The sequence below is a fragment of the Nicotiana tabacum genome, chromosome 20 (genome assembly GCF_000715075.1).
Source record: "Nicotiana tabacum cultivar K326 chromosome 20, ASM71507v2, whole genome shotgun sequence".
Classification (NCBI taxonomy): domain Eukaryota; kingdom Viridiplantae; phylum Streptophyta; class Magnoliopsida; order Solanales; family Solanaceae; genus Nicotiana; species Nicotiana tabacum.
In genome coordinates this window covers 125,843,135-125,864,292 of record NC_134099.1, presented here as the reverse complement: position 1 = coordinate 125,864,292, position 21,158 = coordinate 125,843,135, and the positions used below count along the sequence as shown (strand labels likewise).

The window sequence follows — 21,158 nt, the reverse complement described above, 5'->3', positions numbered from 1 at the left end:
CTTAGGAGGGATAGACCTCCACAGGATACACAAGCCATGGTTGCTGCTCCAGTTTCTACTCTACCTGCACAACCTACTAGAGGTAGAGGACAGACGGGTAGAAGTTGTCCTAGAGGGAAAGGCTAGGCCCGTTGTTATGCTTTTCCTAGTAGGACTGAGGCTGTTGCATTAGACGCAATCATCATAGGTATTGTTTCGGTTTGTCATAGGGATGCAACAGTTTTATTTTATTCGGGTTCCACTTATTTGTATGTGTCATTCAATTTTGCTTCATATTTTCTTATGTCTGGTGATTCTTTGGGTACCCAAGTTTATGTTTCTACGCTTGTTGGGAATTTTATTATAGTAGACCATGTCTATCGGTTGTGTTTAGTTAATATCAGGGGTTATACGACCATGATTGACCTTCTACTACTCAATATGGTGGACTTTGATGTGATTTTGGGCATGGACTGGTTGTCACCATAGCACGCTATTCTAAATTATCACACTAAGACCGTGACATTGGCCATGCCGGGGTTACCGAGGTTAGAGTGGAGAGGTACATTTGGTCTTGTTCCTAGTGGGGGTGACGTCTTTTCTGAAGGAACATAAGATGGTTGAGAAATGGTGCTTGGCATATTTAGCCTTTGTGAGGGTTGTCGGTGCTGATACTCATACCGTTGAGTCAGTTTCGGTAGTGAGAGAGTTTTCATACGTGTTTCCAGCAGACCTATCGGCATGCCACCCGATAGGGATATTGATTTTTATATTGACTTGGTGCTGGACACTCAGCCCATTTTTATTCCACCATATCGCATGGTACTAGTGGAGTTGAAGGAATTGAGAAAACAACTTCAGGAGTTTCTTGATAAGGGTTTCATCATACCGAGTGTCTCACCTTGGGGTGCTCCAGTTCTATTTGTGAAGAAGAAAAATGGTTCTATGAGGATGTGTATTGACTACAGGCAGCTGAACAAGGTCACAGTCAAGAACAAGTACCCACTACCGTGTATTGATGATTTATTTGATCAACTTCAGGGGTACTAAGGTATTCTCGAAGATTGACTTGAGATTAGGGTACCATCAGCTAAAGATCCGAGCTTTAGATATTCTGAAGACGGTTTTCAGGGCCTGCTATGATCACTATGAGTTTCTAGTGATGTCTTTTGGGCTGACCAATGCCCCCAACAACCTTTATGCACTTAATGAACAGTGTGTTCCAACCATATCTTGATTCATTCATTATTGTGTTTATTGATGATATATTGGTGTATTCTCGCAGCCGGGAGGATCATGAGCATCATTTGAGGATCGTGCTCCAAACTTTGAGGGAGAAGAAGGCTAATGCTAAATTCTTCACGTGCTAGTTTTGGCTTGATTAAGGGGCATTCTTGGGCTACGTAGTGTCCAGTGAGGGAATTAAGGTGGATCTGAAGAAGATTGAGGTCGTTCAGAGTTGGCCTAAACCAGCTTCTACTACTGAGATACAGAGTTTCCTTGGATTGGTTGGGTGTTATTGTCATTTCGTGGAGGGTTTCTTGTCCATGACAACTCCTTTGACTAGACTGACTCAGAAGGGTGTCCCATTCAGGTGGTCTGACGAGTGTGAGGAGAGCTTTCAGAAGCTCAAGATTGCCTTGACTTCAGCTCCAATTCTGTTTGGCTTCAACATCGGGTTCTTATATAGTCTATTATGATGCTTCACGGATTGACATCGGGTGTATGTTGATACATGAGGCTAGAGTGATTGCTTATGTTTCGCTTCAGTTGAAGCCCCATGAGAAGAACTACCCAGTGCACGATTTGGAGTTGGCAACCATTGTTCACGTACTGAAGATTTGGAGGCACTATCTCTACAGTGTGGTTTGTGAGGTGTTCATGGATCACAGGAGTCTTCAGTACCTATTCAACCAAAAGGACTAGAACTTGAGGCAACGGAGGTGATTAGAGCTACTAAAGGACTATGATATCACCATTCTTTATTACCTCGTGAAGGCTAATATGGTGGTCGATGCTTTGAGTAGGAAGACTGAGAGCATGGATGTCATGACCCAAAATCTACTGTAGGTTGTGATGCTGCCTAACACTGTTGTTAGGCAAGACAACAATTAAATCAATACGTTAATAGAAAATCCAAAATGTATATTAAATCAATTAAAGAAATTAAGAGTAAAAATCGTTCGCTTTCATAAAAATCATAAATGTTCAGATGTGGCCAAAATATAAACGTAGAATCATAACAGAAAATAACCACAAGTAAAATCTAATCTCCAAAACCCGGTATCACAAGTGCATGAGCATCTACCAGAATATACAATATTATTACAATAGCTATCTGGAACAGGAAATAGACAAAATATAATTAATGGATAGATCACGGACTTTGTGTGTTATGGATCATAACATAGAGAGCAAATCACAACAACTCCTCAGCGACTACCCCTACGCACTCAAAAGACCACCAATAGTAAATGTCCTGGTACCTCCACAATCAGTGCAGAAGTGTAGTATGAGTACATAAATCAATGCGTACCTAGTACGTATCTAGCCTAACCCCAAAGAAGTAGTGATGAGGGGCCGACATCGACACTTACTAGTGGTCCAATAAATCTAGTATAATAAAAGTAGACAGGTACGAAGCATGGCAAGTAAAACAATAAGATCAAATCTATGTACATAACATGATCTTCAACAGAAGAAATAATACGAAGTCCTCAATAGCCAGATACTACCTCGAATTGAATATATTATGGTCAACACAAGATAAAATGTCACATCTCAAGTCAGAAAAACTCATAAGTACATTGACTCCTTATTAATTATTTCGCACGATTATGTCGAGGCAAGCGGCCTGATCCCAAAAGAGCAATGGCACGATTTCCTGTCGTGGTGTACGACCCGATCCCATAATAATCGTGTATATTGCCGATGTCAAGGAGCCCAAAAAATAAATGCATCTCATAATATTGCCGAGGTCATATGACCCAATCCATAATAGTACTATTGAGGTGTTTAGCCCGATCCTGTAGGAATAATGAAACTTGACGGGTCACTGGCCCCACTCACGAATATATGTGTGAGTTGTGAAATTTAAGAAACTTTCAGACAAATACGCACAATGCAGGAGGAATCCGTGAAAGAAATTATAATTTCTATAGCTAATCAAGTAGCTCGCCAAATATCTAAAATAACAAGTCCAATACCTTACTCAAGTCTAGTCTCACGCTAAAATTCTAATTTAAAATATTTAAATCATGCAAGAATAACTCAAATAGTACAATTAAGACATGGTGTGAGTCTAAGTCTACCCGGACCTAATAAGGAATTCTAACATACGCATAGATATTCCTCACCTCATACATGCTTAGCTCCCACAACATGTAGCACATAACAAATATAACATTTAGGGGGTAATTTTCCCCTCTCAAGGTTAGACATGAGACTTACCTCGCTCCAAAATCTAATAACCGGCTCCAACGCCTCTCTAATGCCTCAAACCAATGCCAAACGATTCGAAACTAGTCAAACAACCTGCTAACCAATCAAAATATATCCAATGACTCGTAATTTAACAATTAGTAATAATTTTCAACTCCATATAAAAAGTCAAACCCCCCGGCCAACTTGACCGGATTTCAAAAAGTTTTGAAAATAAATATTACCCCTAGCACCACAAACTCAAATATACAATTTATTTCCAATTCCATATTCAATTTCGTGGTCAAAATCCAAATATACCATTTCTAGATTTTCTTCAAAAATTCCATAATTTCTACCAATTTTCATGTCCAAATCCATACATAATCAATGTATATAACTCACAATGAGTAGTAATCACTTACCTCGTGATAGATGATGAAAATGGCTCCTCTATATCGCCTAAAAATGCCTTAGCAAGAGAGAAATGAGTTAAAATGAGCAAATTCCCGTTTTGTAACTTATATTTTGCTCAGGCCTTTCCTCTTCACGATCGCAGAAGCACCCTTACAATCGTGAAGACAAAATTACAGCTGCCTATAAAGTCCTCTTCACGATCGCAGAAGCACCTCGCGATGGCGAAGGCCAAACCAACCTCGCCTAGGATTCCTTCTTTGCGAACGTGAGGTTCTCTCGCAATCGCGTTTCACGACCTGCCAAGCCTACGTGAACGCGAGCCCAACTCCGTGAATGCAAAGGCTAACTTTCCAGCCCTGCAAAATTCCCTTTCACAATTGCGGACTCCCAACTGCATTTACGATGAAAGAAATTCTCCCCATCTCCAGTCACTCTTCGCGATCACGACACGCCTTCCACGATCACAATGCATACCATGAACACCAGAAACTAGCTGTTGCAAAACAAGGAGAAATTGTCTAAAACCACCCCGAATCACACCCAAGGTCCCCGTCCAATCATACTAAAAATTCCCAATACCTTATCTAAACATATTCAAAGGCTCAAAACGCCACGAATAACATCAAAACCACAAATCGGCGATCAATATCCTCTTTTAACTTTCAAACCTTCAAACTTTTCTGAATGCGTCTGAATCACCCTTAGACATACTGGATCTTGATCAAACTTCACGCACAAGTTTCAGTCAACTAATGAACCTATCCAAGGTCCCCGAACACCACCTAGAGTCCAATAACACTAAAGCATACTCCAAGTCAAACTTAGTAAATTTCAAAGCCTTCAAAATGCAAACTTCCGATATTAAGTACCAACATGCTCCAGACCATCCGATAATCAACCTAAATATACGGCCAAGTCTGAAATTACCTTACAAACAAATAGGAATCTTCAAATCCCTTTTGAGGTCCTTTACTCAAAAGTCAAACTTTGGCCAACTCTTCCAACTTAAAGCTTCCGAATTGAGAACTGTTCTTTCAAATCAACTTTGAACCTCCCAAAAATCAAAACACACAACATGCGCAAGTCATAATACATTAAGTGAAGCTACTCAAGGTCTTGAACCATCAAACGACATGTTAGAGCTCGAAACAACCGGTGTGATCATTACAATGGGTAGTCTTGCTTTTATTCCAGATGGGGAGAGACTGTTAGCATTGCATATTCAGGCTTTAGCCAATAGTTTCATGAGGTTGGATATTTCGGAGCCTAGCTGGGTTCTTGCTTGCATGGTTTCACAATCTTCTTTATTTGAGCGTATCAAGGCAAGTCAGTATGATGATCCCCACTTGCTTGTACTTAGGACATGATGCAACACGACGATGCCAAGGACGTTACTATTTAGGATGATGGGGTGTTGAGGATGCATGGTCAGATCTGTGTTCCGAATGTGGATAGGTTGCGTGAGTTGATAGTTGAGGAGGCCAATAGTTCCCAGTACTCCATTCATCTAGTTACCGCAAAGATGTACCAGGACTTGAGGCAGCACTATTGGTGGCCGATAATGAAAAAGGATATTGCTGAGTATTTTTTCGATGTCTGAACTTTCAGCAGGTGAAGCACGAGCATCAGAGACCGGGTGGTTTGCTTTAGAGGCTTGATATTCCAAAGTGAAAATGGAAACATATCACTATGGATTTAGTAGTTGGATTTCTACGGACCTTGAGGATATTTGACTTTTTGAGAGTTATTATGGACATACTGACTACACACTTCATTCCAGTTATGACTACCTACTCTTCACAGCAGCTGGCTCGAATTTATCTTCAAGAGATTGTTTGCCTTCAAGGTGTGCCAGTGTTTATTATCTTGGATCAAGGCACGTAGTTCAAGTTGCATTTTTGGAGAGCCGTGTAGCATGAGTTAGGCACATAGTTCGAGCTGAGTACGATATTTCATCCCTAGTGGGACAGACAGTCCGAGTGCACTATTCAGATCTTGGAGGACATGTTTGTTGATACCTAATTTTTCCCTCATATTTTAAAAATAGTATATATACTTTCAAAATGTCATTTTTACATCATTACTTAATTTATAAGAACTATACAAGTATTTTCTATAATTTTCCACATTTATTTAGAGCTTCAAATTGATTTCTTCACATTTAAATTACTTGATTATTTATTAATTATCCCTTACATTATTCTGTAATGGGTTAATTATCTAAAGTTATTATTTGCATCAACATATATGTTTTAAAATATTTTATTTTATTTTAGGTAAGTATATTTGTGTTTTCTTAAGCTATTAAAGTGATTTTGCAATAACGACCTATTTTCATGCAAAATTTTATTTTATTATATTATTTGTGCTAAAATAGCATTTTTATATTTTTATTATGTTATGTAAGTATTTTCAATTACTTTATTGTACAAGTAATATTTTATTATATATTAAATAGTTTTATAAATTATTTATTAATAATTTTCGTGTATTTTAATTTATAGCCCAATTTTGAGTTATTGTTGGACCAAAATTAAAGCCTAAACACCTAACCCAGGTCCCCAACCTAAACCAGAGCCCCCTAATTCCCTAACCCAGTCGGTACCCTTTAAAATAACTAGCCCCGCTTCCCCTTTTGATCCTGGCCGTTGATCCCAAATGATCAACGACCCATAATAAACTTACATATCTCTTTATATCCCCTCACCCAAAAAACCCTAACCCATTTCACTCGTCATCCACCTCTATATGCTCTCAAACCCCTCCCTCCTTTAGAAACCCTAGCCCCCCTTCTCAATCTTCTCTGAATCCGGTTCAATCAAGGATTCCTTCTGTGATTTTCTTACCTTTTAAGTGTTACCTCAGTATTACTTACAAGAATGTGATGTTACTTAGTGTTTGCCCCATTTTTGGCAAATACCAGTCTCTGAATCAAGGGAGATCAACTTCACCATTCGATATTTGGATGATATATCGTCTATGTGCATCATGGCAAGGTCATACGGGTCCGATTTAGTGAGATTTTTGACTTTTTTTGGTGCTCCATGATGAACTAGGGTTTACCTAATTTTTCTCCTAATCCGATTTTAAATTGATTTTGTATGCTATTATTTCCTTTATTATGTTTGATTTTATAGTGTTTCCTTGTTTGTTTGCTCAATTTCTATTACTATATAAATCTCTCCCATATTTCCCTTTTGGACGGACCTTAATCATTATTCTCTCATTCTCACTTGTTATCTATATTATTCTGAATCTATTGCTATTGGCATGTTGAAATCCAAGGCCACCAAAACTCTCTCTATCGACCTCGCTAGTGTGAGTACTGCTCGGGGTCCATTTGAGACTCCTGTGAACTCGGATGCACTAGAATTTGTGTTCTTTGGCCATTCTCTTTGCCGGTGGAACTCAAGCTATCTCTGACACTCAGCTTTTCTCCCTTATTTTATTTGTTGAATCTGCAAACAGGTGAGTGTCTTGACTCTGCAATTCTATTTCCTTTTGCTTGTTTCCAGTGCTTCGTATACTCATGTTATTCGAACCAATATGACATTGTGTCGACCTTGTTTGAAATCCTGTTATAGTTCTTCATCAGAATCTGTATAATTCCCTATATGTTCATTTAGTGTATTCAATTTGGAAGACCGTCTGATTGTTATGCTCGTTTAAGTTTGCTTGAATTCATTTATTGGCTATTTGTTATGAGTCTTGTATCATGTCTTAACATGCTTTTGCACTTGAACTCCTAGGGAACTATTTCCATCCCAGATTTGCCTTAAGTCCTTTATGTGAACTCTGTTGTTACTTGCTTACATGAATCGAATCTGTTACCATGATGCTTTAGTCAAACTTATTGTTGTATTTGGTTAGTCCTGTACACTTTGGCATTATTTGTGCTTCTAGTTGAGTCCTACTACATTTAGTTTTCCTGATCATGTATAGGGATTGGCTTAAGTCCTTAAATATGTTTGCTCTACTTGACCTTAAGTTGACATGCCTTCCCACCATGATATCTTTGAATTTAAGAATCTTTGTGTTATACTCATCATGATCAGAATTCTTATTGGCTGTTGTGGACCATGCCTATTTGCTTGTTTGCTATGTGTGATCTCCATCCTCAAACTACAACTCTATTAGACCTCCATGACTTAGATTCTTAGTTTGCACTCTAAATTCATTTTGAAAAGCTTAGTATGTTCATCTTGTATACCTACCCCATTACTCTAAGTGGCATGTCTCCTCAATTCTCTTAATGTTATGTCTATCCTCCATGATTGAACTTATGCTGTTAGTTTGTCATGTAAAATTTACCATGTTGGAGCTAGATCCTATTGATTCTCTTGTTCTTTTGTTTAATCACTCTTGTTGTTCTTGCTTTTGAAATACCAACATGTTTTGTGTGAATACTGCTAAATGTTATGCGATCATGTCCCTATAAGGTGATCATTCAGGGGTTGCTTCATTGATTTTTGTGTGATTCGATAATTTGTTTGGGTCGTTTGGTCAATTTGTGACTGTTTGGCCTAACATGAGTTCCTATGTGACTTTGGGTTGTGCTAATAGGCATAGTCTCCTGTTTGAGAGATGCTTGGATCTGGGCATGCTATTTGTGGAAACTGAGCTTGTTGAAGGCCCAGACAACGTTGGGTTATCTTCATTTTTAGGCCTGCTCTTGGGCCTTTAGTTTTATTCACGTGTAATATTTATATTTATGTTCTACGAGCCTTTAATAATTTGTAATAACAAACAATTGGGGTTTTAGTGAAATTTGTGAAGCGGGTATATTCTAATATTTGCATAAAAGGGTAGAAAATATGCATGTAGAGTTTATGTGACCTACTTGTTATTCTATCCAACATGTTATATATGCTGTCTGGTTTTTCATAAATTGAACACTAGTAGAAATCATACCTATAGGGAATCCCACACTCACTCAACTTCTTTTGCTATGCCTACTGCTATTTATCGTTATACGGCCTCCCTATTGGAAACCAGTGCCAATAGTTGTTCGTTAAATTTATGCAATTGCAGCGTATTCACTAGATACCATGCCTAGGATCACATTGATGTTCATCGAGATATTATGTCCATAGGAACTTAATTGACTAATTAACAACTGTTATTGCTACTTTTATCACATTGCTCGCCTAGAAAACATGCCCATAGGGATAAAGTGTTATAGAACCAATTTCAATTGCCAACTCCTAGAAATCCTGCCAATAGGATATTATTACTCGCCTAGAAAGTATGCTAATAAGATCAAACACGAGTATTTTTAAGTATTCAAACAATTTTATTGCCTCATTGCACAAACAATTTAGAGATCATGCCTATAGGATTTGTAATACCTATAATCTGCAAATTCGTTGTTCTAAAACAATCAGCACTGCATGTATGCCTGAAATCAAAATCACATAGAAACCATGTCTATAGGACTTAATACCTCTAATTTGTCTCAATTATGAAATTGTCTACTACCTAATGTAAGAATCTGCCCGCATGCATTTGTTGCTTATATATGGAGGCTAACTTAGGCCTTTAACTGTCTTTACATGAAGTCCTATTTGTTTTGAATGTCACCTAGTTTTATCATTTTTGAGCAACCTAAGTAAAGTCTAGAACCACCCAAATAGTAGGTCCAAAGCCTCCTGGACCATAGGCGTGGGACGGGTAGTGCACGAATAGGACACGACCTAGAATTGAATTAGAAAGCTTTAGGTAAACAACTTCAATATAGTAATTGGGTAGCAGGAGATTATAGTCTGCGCCCGCTGAATAATATGAGCAACTCCTATCTAAAAGAAGTTGCGAAGTATTATTTATGTTGCGCGGGGTGATCCTTTAAGCTAAAAAACTTAGGACCCCCCTTTCCTTTATACATTTAGTCATCTAATATAGATCATTATAATTGTATCCTTGTAGTCCTTAAGATTTGTACAAATTCTCATTGTGTTATAATGAAATGCTCCGATCTTTTATCCTCTTTGTTTATTTGATCATCTCGACTAATCATAATCCACATAGTCTTAAGTTTGGCCAGGACCCACAGTTGTGGACCTCGAGGAGTGCCTGACACCTTCTTTTTGAGGTAAATTGATCCATTACCTGATATTTGGTGGCATTGACTAGTTAAACAGAGTTAGCTACATAATAGGTGCCATAACGTACCTTCAAAATCATTAAGTGATGACTCTTCTTTTAACACTCTATCTCCTACTAAAAGAGTTGTCACACGTCGAAACCCGATTTCGCGAGAAAAAGGGACGCGATAGCATGACGACTTTGCTGAGGATTTATACTTAGGCTCTTACCATAATGAACTTGACTTATGTGGATTACTTTCTTTATTACATGCACATCCCTTCTTCACCTTTATTTGCTTAAATTTGCTATTACGTGCACATCATTTTCCCCATTCGCCTCTATTTGCTATAACCACTCTTCATTGCTCTTCATTTTGTCTAAGATTGCCATATTATGCCTCTACCATCCCTACTCCCTTACTTGCTTTATTATATTCTCGAATATATCCCACGAACTAACTTCTTCCTTTTTTCTTGCTTTTCTATGTTTTTTATGTTTGCCTTACTTTTTTTATACTGCTTTATCATGCAAATACTTGGCAACGTGTTATTATCTCTGCATAAAGCATGCTCCACATCATACTCCACTTGTGCCAATTATTAACATAGCGGCACTTGATGAGTGTCCGCACTTTCCAAAATTACCTTTTTTATTTTAATCGAAAAGAGTTATTTACGGTAGACTAGTCGATCAGCGGTGCAATCGACAGTCCCGTGCCTTTCCCTCTCAAATTGTCCACTTGAAGAGTACCAGTCTAGACCATTCTAGAAACCTTACTCCAATATCAAATGTACATTCATCATGTTAAACCTAGTATGGGTTAGAACGTTGTTAACATAATAGTCCGCTATTGATCATTACTGTGTAAATGGTCAAGTCTGGAGGGGGAAAGGGCTAACCTTATTTGTTTGCATAATATGAAGCATGAAGTCCCCAGGTTTGGCATAGTCCAAAACATCCAACCTCTGCTACTTGAATAGTGGAAAGACCTTGCGCATTGCGACAAGAATCATGTGAGAAGGGTACTTGGTGACTTGCCATCTTTGCTTAAATATGGCATTGATTAAGGCCGCTACCATGTTTTGGGACGAGAAAAGGGATGTCTTCCACTTTGGTGACATAGAAATGATTCCTCTCCTAGAAGAAATAGAAGGTTTCACTAACTTGCCGTGGGATAGTCCAGGATTACTAGTGCCAGAGAATCGCACCCCTCGCGGTTTTCTAAAGGTGCTAGGTTTTAAGAAAAATGATGAGTTTCTTTATTTTAAAAAATCATATATCCCATTTGAATTTCTTTATGAGCATTACAGGCACAATAAGTCATATCGCCTTCATCATGATGAATTCGCCATTACTTCTTCGTGTTGGACGCACCAACGAGTTTATGTGTTCATTGTCTGCTTCTCGGGGTTGTTGATATTTCCAATGAAAGAGGGAAGGATTCATACCCATTAATCCATGGTCGCCAGGATTTGATGGAAGGCATCGAGGGACAAACTTATACTATCATCCCCATGATCTTAGCTGAAATGTACCGTGCTCTAGATCGGTGCAAGCAGGGATTCAGACACTTTGAAGGTTGTAATTTGTTATTGCAAGTCTGGTTATTGGAACACTTTCAGAGGGGAGAATATCATCAAGAGCTTCTGCGACGGCTGTTGAATGACTGCATAGCTTACCATCATCCAAAGAAAATGACATTTATCCCAAACAGGTTTGCACATCCTAGATATGCTATAAGTTGGGTGCATTTCTTCAGCAATCTAACAGATGAGCAGGTATATTGGATGTTTGAATGGTTTTCTAGCAGCGAGTTCATCATCAGGTCAAGAGAGACTATTCATCTGGTACTGATCGGGTTGAGGGGCATCTATCCTTATGCTCATATAAGGGTAATGAGACAAGCGGGAAGAAAATAGGTCATACCTCGGGTTTCCAACATGGTCCAATACAAAGCATATTTTAAAGGGAACGTCATTCCATTCAAGTTCGAAGCACAACATATGTGGAACCAGAAGATCATTGTGGAAAAAGAAACAATTGAGCCAAATAGGTATTATGTCGGTCATATGTACTTCTAATCATGGTTGGTAGACGATATAGCTGAAGACGTCAAGCCGGGAGTCAATCTGAAAAACAGGATCATAGATGATGATGCTGAGGCACAGGTCAAGAATAGGAGGCTACACAAAAGGGTTTTCGAGTCTGAAGCTAGACATCTGGAACAACACAAAGTGGATATGGAGGCAATAAATAAATGGAGGGAAATTGCCACTAAGTCAACATAGAGATTGAAATATCTAGAACAAGGATTGATGGAGCTTGAGGGAAAGATGAAAAAAAGGCTCTCAGATTGTCAAAACACGGATGGCAGTGAAGGAGGAAATCTATCAAAGGCTTACTTATTATTGGATATGCGCAATCTATGGAACCTAATTGATGGAGTCAAGAGAACCAATCATGGAGAAGGTCCTTCTGGGACCAAGAAGATTAGGAAATGATGTTCTTTATTGTTTTCTAGCTTAGTTTTAGATTTCGATAGTAATAAGGCCAAATGTCATTAGTAATTTTATCATTATTGTCGATTTAATTAGGGTTTAACTCATTTTCGCATTAATGAATTGACACAATTATTGGCATCAATTTTCTCCAAGTCTATGTATCGCTTAGGCCTATCTCGGGAACAACGAGGTCCCCCAAATTAGGACGCAAATTTATTGCATGACTTTGCAAAACATGTTTAATACTGCAAGCATCCTTTTAATATCCCTTACTAACTTGGTTACCCCTTGCTTTTTCTTTCTTTTGATTATTCTCATTCCCCGAGGTTGATTCGTGCATACTGGCATCGTCAGCATATCACACTAGATCCAGAGGTCCTCCGCCTCCTCCTCCACCAAGTGATCCTAAAGTAAAAACCAAAGAGAAAGGGAAAATGGATGATTTGAGTGGTATTAGGAAGGACAGTGCTACTATGGCAGAGAACGTCGAAACTTCATATGGCCGAAGTACTCCGGCACAGAACGAACTAGTTTTACATCTGGAACAGAAAATTCTGGAGCTACAAGGAGAACTTGAGCAGGTCCAAAACTTGGCAAACCTTTCTCTCACCTTAAATTTCCCTGATATTAACCAAGAAAATCCAAATACCCAAAACCCAACACCACCCCCAAAACACACAAAACCAAAATCCACCACCAAATCCTCCTGCACCATACTAGTACCCACACCTCCTTAGAACCTTAACCCTCCACCAATACCTACTCCTCAACAACACCACCATGATCCAACTCAATAACCACAAACCACCACGTATCACACTCCCCAAAATACACCACAACCTACTTCTGATCCCCAAAACTCAACCAATGACCACCCTTATACCCAGATTCCCAGAGTTCATCAAAGCAATCCCATATGTGTGGAAAGTTTACCCCATACCTCGCAACAAACCTTATACATACCTGAATCAACTCAGAAAGACCTGCTCATTAAGAACATGGTAGATGAACTCAAGAAGCTCGTTGGCATGGTTCAGAGTGTCGAAGGAGGTAAAGGCATTAAAGGTCTGAACTATGAGGACTTGTGCATTTAACCAGATGTGGAACTTCCAGAGGGTTACAAATATCCCAAGTTCGAAATGTTCGATGGAACTAGTGATCCGAAAGTGCATCTGAGGACGTATTGTGACAAACGTGTAGGAGTGGGAAAAGATGAACGAATCCACATGAAACTGTTCATGCGAAGCCTCACAGGAGATGCATTGTCTTGGTATATCAGTCAGAACCCGAAAAAGTGGGTTAATTGGGCAAGAATGGCATCAAATTTCATGGACAGATTCATGTTCAACACAGAAAATGCACAAGACGTTTTCTACATCCAAAATCTTAAAAAGAAACCAACAAAAACCTTCAATGAGTACGCTACTCAGTGGAGATCTGAAGCTACAAAAGTAAGGCCAGCACTTGGAGAAGAACAAATGAATAAGTTCTTCGTCAGAGCTCAAGACCCGCAAAACTATGAAAGGTTGATGGTTATTGAAAATCATAAATTCTCCGACATCATCAAGCTAGGAGAAAGAATAGAAGAAGGGATTAAGAGTGGAATGGTGATAAATTTTGAGGCACTGTAGGCCACAAATAAAGCCTTACAATCGGGAGGTCTCTCGAAGAAGAAAGAAGTAGGTGCTGTGACGGTAGCCCGAGGTCTTAAGTATCCTCTCACATACCAAACACCTCCATCCACATACCGACTTTCACCCCTAGATACCAACAGCCTGCTACTACCTACCACGCCTATAACACTTGACCCACATATTATTACTCACCCCCACCCGCCCGCCAAAATTACCAAAAACCAAAACCAAACTTCGACCGCAGACCATTTAGACAATATAACCCAATTGCTGAACCCATAGACCAACTATACGAGAGACTAAAACATGTGCCTATCATTCAGGCATGAAAGGTCACACTATTGATGAGTGTCGCATACTGAAGGACAAGATCCAGACATTTATTGACACTAAGGTCATACAAGTAATGGAAGCTGCACCAAATGTTCGTAACAATCCTCTTCCGGACCATAGAGGTGAGGGAGTAAATGTAATAAAGACTGAATAGGAATGGGATCTAGAGGGGTCAATCGGACTCATTCGAGAGGGAGATAATCCTAAAACATCTCTGGTCACCCTCACACCCATTGTGGTACAAACCCAAGCGCCATTTGAAGTCGAGGTAACTACACCCTTCATTGTGATGGTAGCTCTCATGCCATCTTACAAGTCTGATACTATCCCATGGGATTATGTTGCAGAACCAAGGAGAAAAGGAAAAGCAAAATTGGAAGAAACAGGTGCGGCACAAGGCATGACAAGAACTGGCAGAGTTTATACACCTAAGCACCTGGGAGGAACAAGCAAAGAAGCTGTGTCTAAGCCGACTGTTGTTGAGACCGGTACCGATGACCTTTGGAAAAAAGTACAAGAGAGAGATGATTCTATTGTTGACCACTTGAACAAAAATCCTGCTTAGATATCCATCTTGTCGTTGCTGCAAAACTCCGACACACACATGAATACGTTGATGAAAATGCTAAGTGAAGCTTATGTACCTACCAACATCACTAGTGGGGAGATTGCCAACATGGTCCTGCAGGTACTGGAAAACACAAAATCACCTTTCATAAGATGAGTTACCACTAGAGGGACTAAGTCACAACAGAGCTCTACACATCACAGTGCAATTTGAGGATAAGTTCATCGCCAAGGTCCTGATAGATGGGGGTTCACGTCTCTACATATGCCCACTGACTACTCTGAGGAGTTTAGGTAAAGGCTTGCATGAAATACGGATGGAAAGAATGAATGTGAAGGCATTTGATGGATGTCAAAGAGCCACCATCGGAGAAATCAACCTCAGCCCACAGATGGGCCCTACCTGGTTTGATGTCGAGTTCCAAGTGCTGGATATATCTGCTACCTATAACCTATTATTGGGGCGGCCCTGGATATATGCTGCTGGGTCAATGGCTTCAACTCTGCATCAGGTTGTGAAGTTCGACTGGAATCACTAGGAAGTAATTATTCATAGAGATGGAAGTAATCTTATCTACACCAATCAGACCGTTCCAATCATTAAGAACATGAAGAAGCTGGATGGAGAAACGTACCATCACATCGAGCGCATCAATGTAATTAAAAAAGACAAATTGTGGAGCAACAAGATAGAAAGCATACTGCTATGTACAGGGTATGAACCTGGCAAAGGTCTCGGCAAAAACCTCCAAGGGATTACCAAACACGTACAACCATAGTGTCATGGCACAACTTTTGGGCTCGGATATGAATATACTTGGCAAGAATACCAGGATTGGTTTCGGCCATAAAGTGGTCCTTATTATACACTGGAACAACTAGTACCACCTCTGCACCAGACATTTCATCAAGCTAATATGATGTGGGGATCTGAGGAAGATGCAGTCTTAGCTGGCATAAGGAAGTTGTTTCTAGATAAAGAAGATATGGACTGCAGTGCAGAGGAGGAGGAGGAGGAAGACCTTACCCTTCAGACCGTGGAGAAACGAGCTATTCTCAAAAACTGGACTGCTGCACCATCCCGGGCCCGTCGAGTTCCTAGGCAGTCTCGCAAATTAGCATCAATTATTTTAAAAATAGTTTTGAGCATTTAAGACATTTTCAGTATTTTGTTTTGAAATACTCAAGTCATTGAGCTGCACTTGTTGACATTTTCAAGATTTTATTAACGCGTTGCTATTTTTCGTATTTATTATTATTCTTTATATTTTTCTTTACAACATTATTATTACCTATCCCGATGAACCTACGACTGTCATATGTAATGAGACAAGCAACATAAGGATAGTGATTTTGAGGATCTGGAAGATGATATAGTACCTGAGGAAATCGTCAGAGAAGTGGAAAACTTTGACAACAAACCGAAGTCTAACTTGGACGAAACTGAGGTAGTTAACTTAGGGGACTATGAAATGGTCAAGGAAACACGTATAAGCATTCATCTATCACCGTTAAAGAAGGAAGAGTACATCACATTTCTAAAAGAGTATGGAGATATCTTTCCATGGTCCTACGATGATATGACTGGTTTGAGCACATCCATAGTGGCTCACAAGCTACCCACCAATCCCATGTGTCCACCCGTAAAGCAGAAGCTCAGAAAGTTCAGCCGGATATGAGTTTGAAGATAAAAGAGGAGGTCACCAAGAAAATCAAAGCCAAGGTTCTCCGAGTGGTCGAATATCTGACTTGGTTGGCCAACAATGTGCTAGTTCCGAAGAAAGATGGGAAAGTTAGAGTATGTGTTGATTACCGAGATTTGAATAGAGCAAGTCCTAAAGACGATTTCCTGTTGCCTAACATACACATATTGATCAAAAACTGTGCCAAGCACGAACTCCAATCCTTTGTGGATTGCTTTGCGGGATATCATCAAATCTGGATGGATGAAGAATATGCCAAAAAGACTGCCTTTATCATACCATGGGGGATATACTGCTATAAAATGATGCTGTTTGGTTTGAAGAATGCTGGATTCACCTATATAAGAGCCATGACAACCATTTTCCACGACATGATACACAAGGAAATAGAGGTGTACTGTATGATGTTATCATCAAATCCAAAAGGAGTACATATCACATAGCAGACTTGAAGAAATCCTTTGATCGACTTCGAAGGTAGAATCTGAAAATGAACCCTGCAAAAATGTTCCTTTGGAGTCCCTGCTGGAAGACTGTTAGGATTCATTGTCAGTTGCCGAGGGATTGAATTAGACCCGTCAAAAGTCAAAGCTAACTAGGACCTGCCACCTCCAAATAATAAGAAAGATGTGATGAACTTTTTAGGGTGTCTCAGTTACATCAACCATTTCATAGCACAATCAACCGTGATATGTGAGCCGATCTTCAGAATGCTGAGGAAAGATGCTGTAACAAGCTAGACTGAAGAATGTCAGAAGTACTTCGACAAAATCAAGGAGTATTTATCCAAACCACCCGTTCTGGTCCCACCAGAACCAGGAAGACCTCTATTGCTTTATTTGTCCGTATTGGACGAAGCTTTTGGTTGTGTACTGGGATAACATGATGAGACTGGAAGAAAGGAGCAGACGATATACTATCTGAGCAAGAAATTCACACCTGATGACTATAAAATATTCATATATTATATATTTAAAAATAAATTATTTTAAATTATATATATATATATATATATATATATATATATATATATATATATATATATATATATATATATATATATATATATATATATATATATATATATATATAATTATATATAATATGTCAATTATCTGTATTTTCTAATAGTATTTTGTAGAAAATAAAAATATCATGATAAAACAAATAAAGGAATAAAAAGACAAGCACGAGGCATCATGACAATAGAAGCATGACACATCATGGCAATAGAAGCACGACGCATCATGGCAAAAGAACCACAAGGCATCGTGACACCTTATGAGATTTGATTTCTATAAATAGGATGTTTGTGTTGAAAGGGGAGAGAGATCATATGTGCCTAATTAGCAAACTTTTCTCTAGCTTTGGTCTTTACTTCTCTCTTTATCTATTTCATTTTATCTTGTAGCCTTTGAATTTCCTAAGAGTGTTGATAGTATTTTAAGAATTTCTTTCTTTGTGAGATTTAAATACACCATAATGGAGTAATCTATTTTGTTGGGATAGTTGATGAAGCTCGATAGCGTTATAATATTAATCTCAATTTTATTACATGCTTGACCTGAAACTTTCTAATTATATTTCTATATTGTGCTGGAATATTAGTTTTAATTAATTATTATCACTTCTATCTATTTATTATCCAAAGTTAGTTGTATGTCAATTTTGTAATTCTCACGAAACAAAATTAATATACGATAACTATTGGGTAAAATAACAGAGTGAGAGTAATTCTTTTTAAGCTATCATTCCAAGTTTGTAATCTTGCTTACTTCCATTCTAATTCTCACGGAGGAGTTGTAGTTGGCAAGATTATTGATTTTTAGTAATAATTAATCGCAAGAGGTTTTTGATATCTTTTAGCACAATTCAGGCAAGAAAATTATTTCAGTTTAATCGTCACGAGTCATATATCAATTGATTTACATAATCTCACGGAGTGTTATTAATTGATTATTTCTTAGTGAGCAAAATATAATTGTATTAGCAATAAATAGTTATTCCTAAGAGAAATACATGTAGAAGCTAAGATTTTGTTATTATCACGCTATCGAGTGAATTCAATGATTCCCAACTCTTTTTAAATATAAATCTTCCGAAAGTTATTTTGTTTCAACTTAAGCAATTTAAATTTTCAACAAACAAACTTCATCAATATGATTCTCTCAAATAGTAGTAAGAATATTATAAGTTTGTAGCTAGATTCTCCAATCTCTGTGGGACGATATCATAAATTATACTAGAATTTGACAAAGTACGAGTAGCAAAATCTTATACGCATTGGCCTCGTCAAATTTTTGGCACCGTTGCCGGTGATTGGCACAAAGTCTACTTCAGACTAAATATTCTGTTACTAATTTGGAAACTTACTATTAGTATTATTATCTTTGCTATCAATGTGTACTAAATATTACTACTATTACTTTTACTATTACAAGTACTAACATCTTATACAATTGTTATTATCATTTATCCTTCTTATCATCATTATAGCATAGCAGTCACTATTATTAATACTAGTACTACTTGTAACTATATTCTATATTAGTATTATATTATTATTTTTTATCGTTAGTTACTGTTACTACTAACTGATTTCGTTTACCATTTTTTTCTTCATAACATCTATTGCTAATTAGTACTAATATAATTACTATTATCATATACTACTACTACTACTATTAATAATAATAATAATAATAACAACAACAACAACAACAACATTATCATACTACTATTTTTATTTGATCGCTTATTATTTTTGTCATCTTTGTTGTCCTTGTTATTCATCACTTTCTTTTAATTATTTTCTTCTAAGTACTACTACTACTACTACCACTTTAGGAGTTAAGTTCAGTTTGTTTTTTTAGAATTTTGAGTAGTTTATGACCCGCTTTTCTATAAAAGAGTTGGTCAATTTCGATCCTGAAACTGAAAGATTTATTCGATTACGCAAGAAAGGACAATCATTATCTTCCCAAAGCATAGCTTGTGCAAGTATGGAGAATCAGGAAGTAGAAAATATCAACCCACGCGAAGTACCACCACCAGTACAAATAGAGGATCAATTTGATGAAGTGGCGCCAAGGCCAGCAAACAGAATCCTAAGGAATTATGCTAGACCTGACCGCTTCAACTGTGAATCTAGTGTCAGAAAACCTCCAGTGGTAGCCAACAACTTTGAAATCAAGACTCGCCTGATTCAAACAATTCAACAGTCTTGCATCTTCACTGGAGACGCAAGTGAAGATCCACATAGTCATTTAATTGACTTTTTGGAACTTGTTGAAACAACTAAGTATAATGGAGTACCTCCTAAAGCTATCAAATTAAGGCTATTTCCTTTCTCTTTAAAAGGATATGCCAAGACTTGGTTGCGAAGTTTGCCACAAGGTTCCATTACCACATGGGATCAAATGACGCAGAAATTTTTAAACAAATATTTTTCCCCTGCTAAAACCACAAAGTTAAGACAAGACATATCTAATTTCTTACAAACTGACACAGAGTCAGTTTATCAAGCTTGGGAAGGGTTAAAAGCAATGTTAAGAAAATGTCCACACCACGATATTCCTGAACATATGCAATTGTATATTTTTTATCACGGGCTAAAACCCTCTTCTAAAAATGTGATAGATGCAGTTGCAGGAGGTTCAGTAATGGGAAAAACAACAAAGGAAGCATTGCAATTGTTGAATGAAATTTCTGAGAATGCCATCCAATGGCCATCTGAGCGTATAATTATCAAGAAGGCCGCTATAGTAAATCAGGTTGATGCTTTAAATACACTAACACAACAAATTGTTTCTTTGGCACAAAAGTTTGAAACTTTTCAGGTGAATACACAACAACCAAGCCAATCTGAGGCTAGTGACATGTGTGGAGGAAATCATCAGAACCATGAATGTCAAGAAACCAATCACAATGATGAACATGTCAATGTCATCAGTTACAAGAAGTATCCTTTTGGAAGTCCAACGGCATATAAACATCCAGGATTTCAATGGAGCAATCCAAATGGTGCAGAGAACTCTCAAAGCTTCCAGAAGCAACAAATACAGGGTCCACCCGGATACCAGAATCCAAACCATAGTCAATCAAACTTTAGACCTTATCAACAAGCAGGGCCCTATCAGCAAAGGCCTCAACAAGCTCATTCAAGTCTTGATGATCTTCTGTATAAGTATATTAAGGTCACTAATGAAAAGATGGAGAGCCAAAATTCATCCCTCAAAAATCTGGAAATACAGTTGAGCCAATTGGCAGCTCTTGTTTCAGAAAAAATTCAAGGTCCCTTACCAAGCAATACAGAGAAAAACCCAAAAGAGCACCTTAAGGCCATCACCTTACGGTCAGGTAAGGATCTTGATGAACCCTATGCAGACCAGTCAGAACAACAAGTAAACAACGGTAAGAATATTGAAATACCCTCTGAATCATCTGAAAAGAATGAAGTCAAGAAAAAAGATGAAAAAAATATTGAAAAATTGACTCCTCTCCCTGTGAATATTCCCTTT

The 21,158-nt window shown here is 38.1% G+C and overlaps 1 non-coding gene across 1 annotated transcript; it reads right to left on the bottom strand.

Moving 5' to 3' along the window:
* Positions 1 to 20,105: 20,105 nt before the first annotated feature.
* LOC142174993 (small nucleolar RNA R71) lies at positions 20,106 to 20,212 on the bottom strand. Its single transcript, XR_012704190.1, has one exon. It is a non-coding gene; the product is annotated as a small nucleolar RNA R71 (small nucleolar RNA).
* Positions 20,213 to 21,158: the final 946 nt, after the last annotated feature.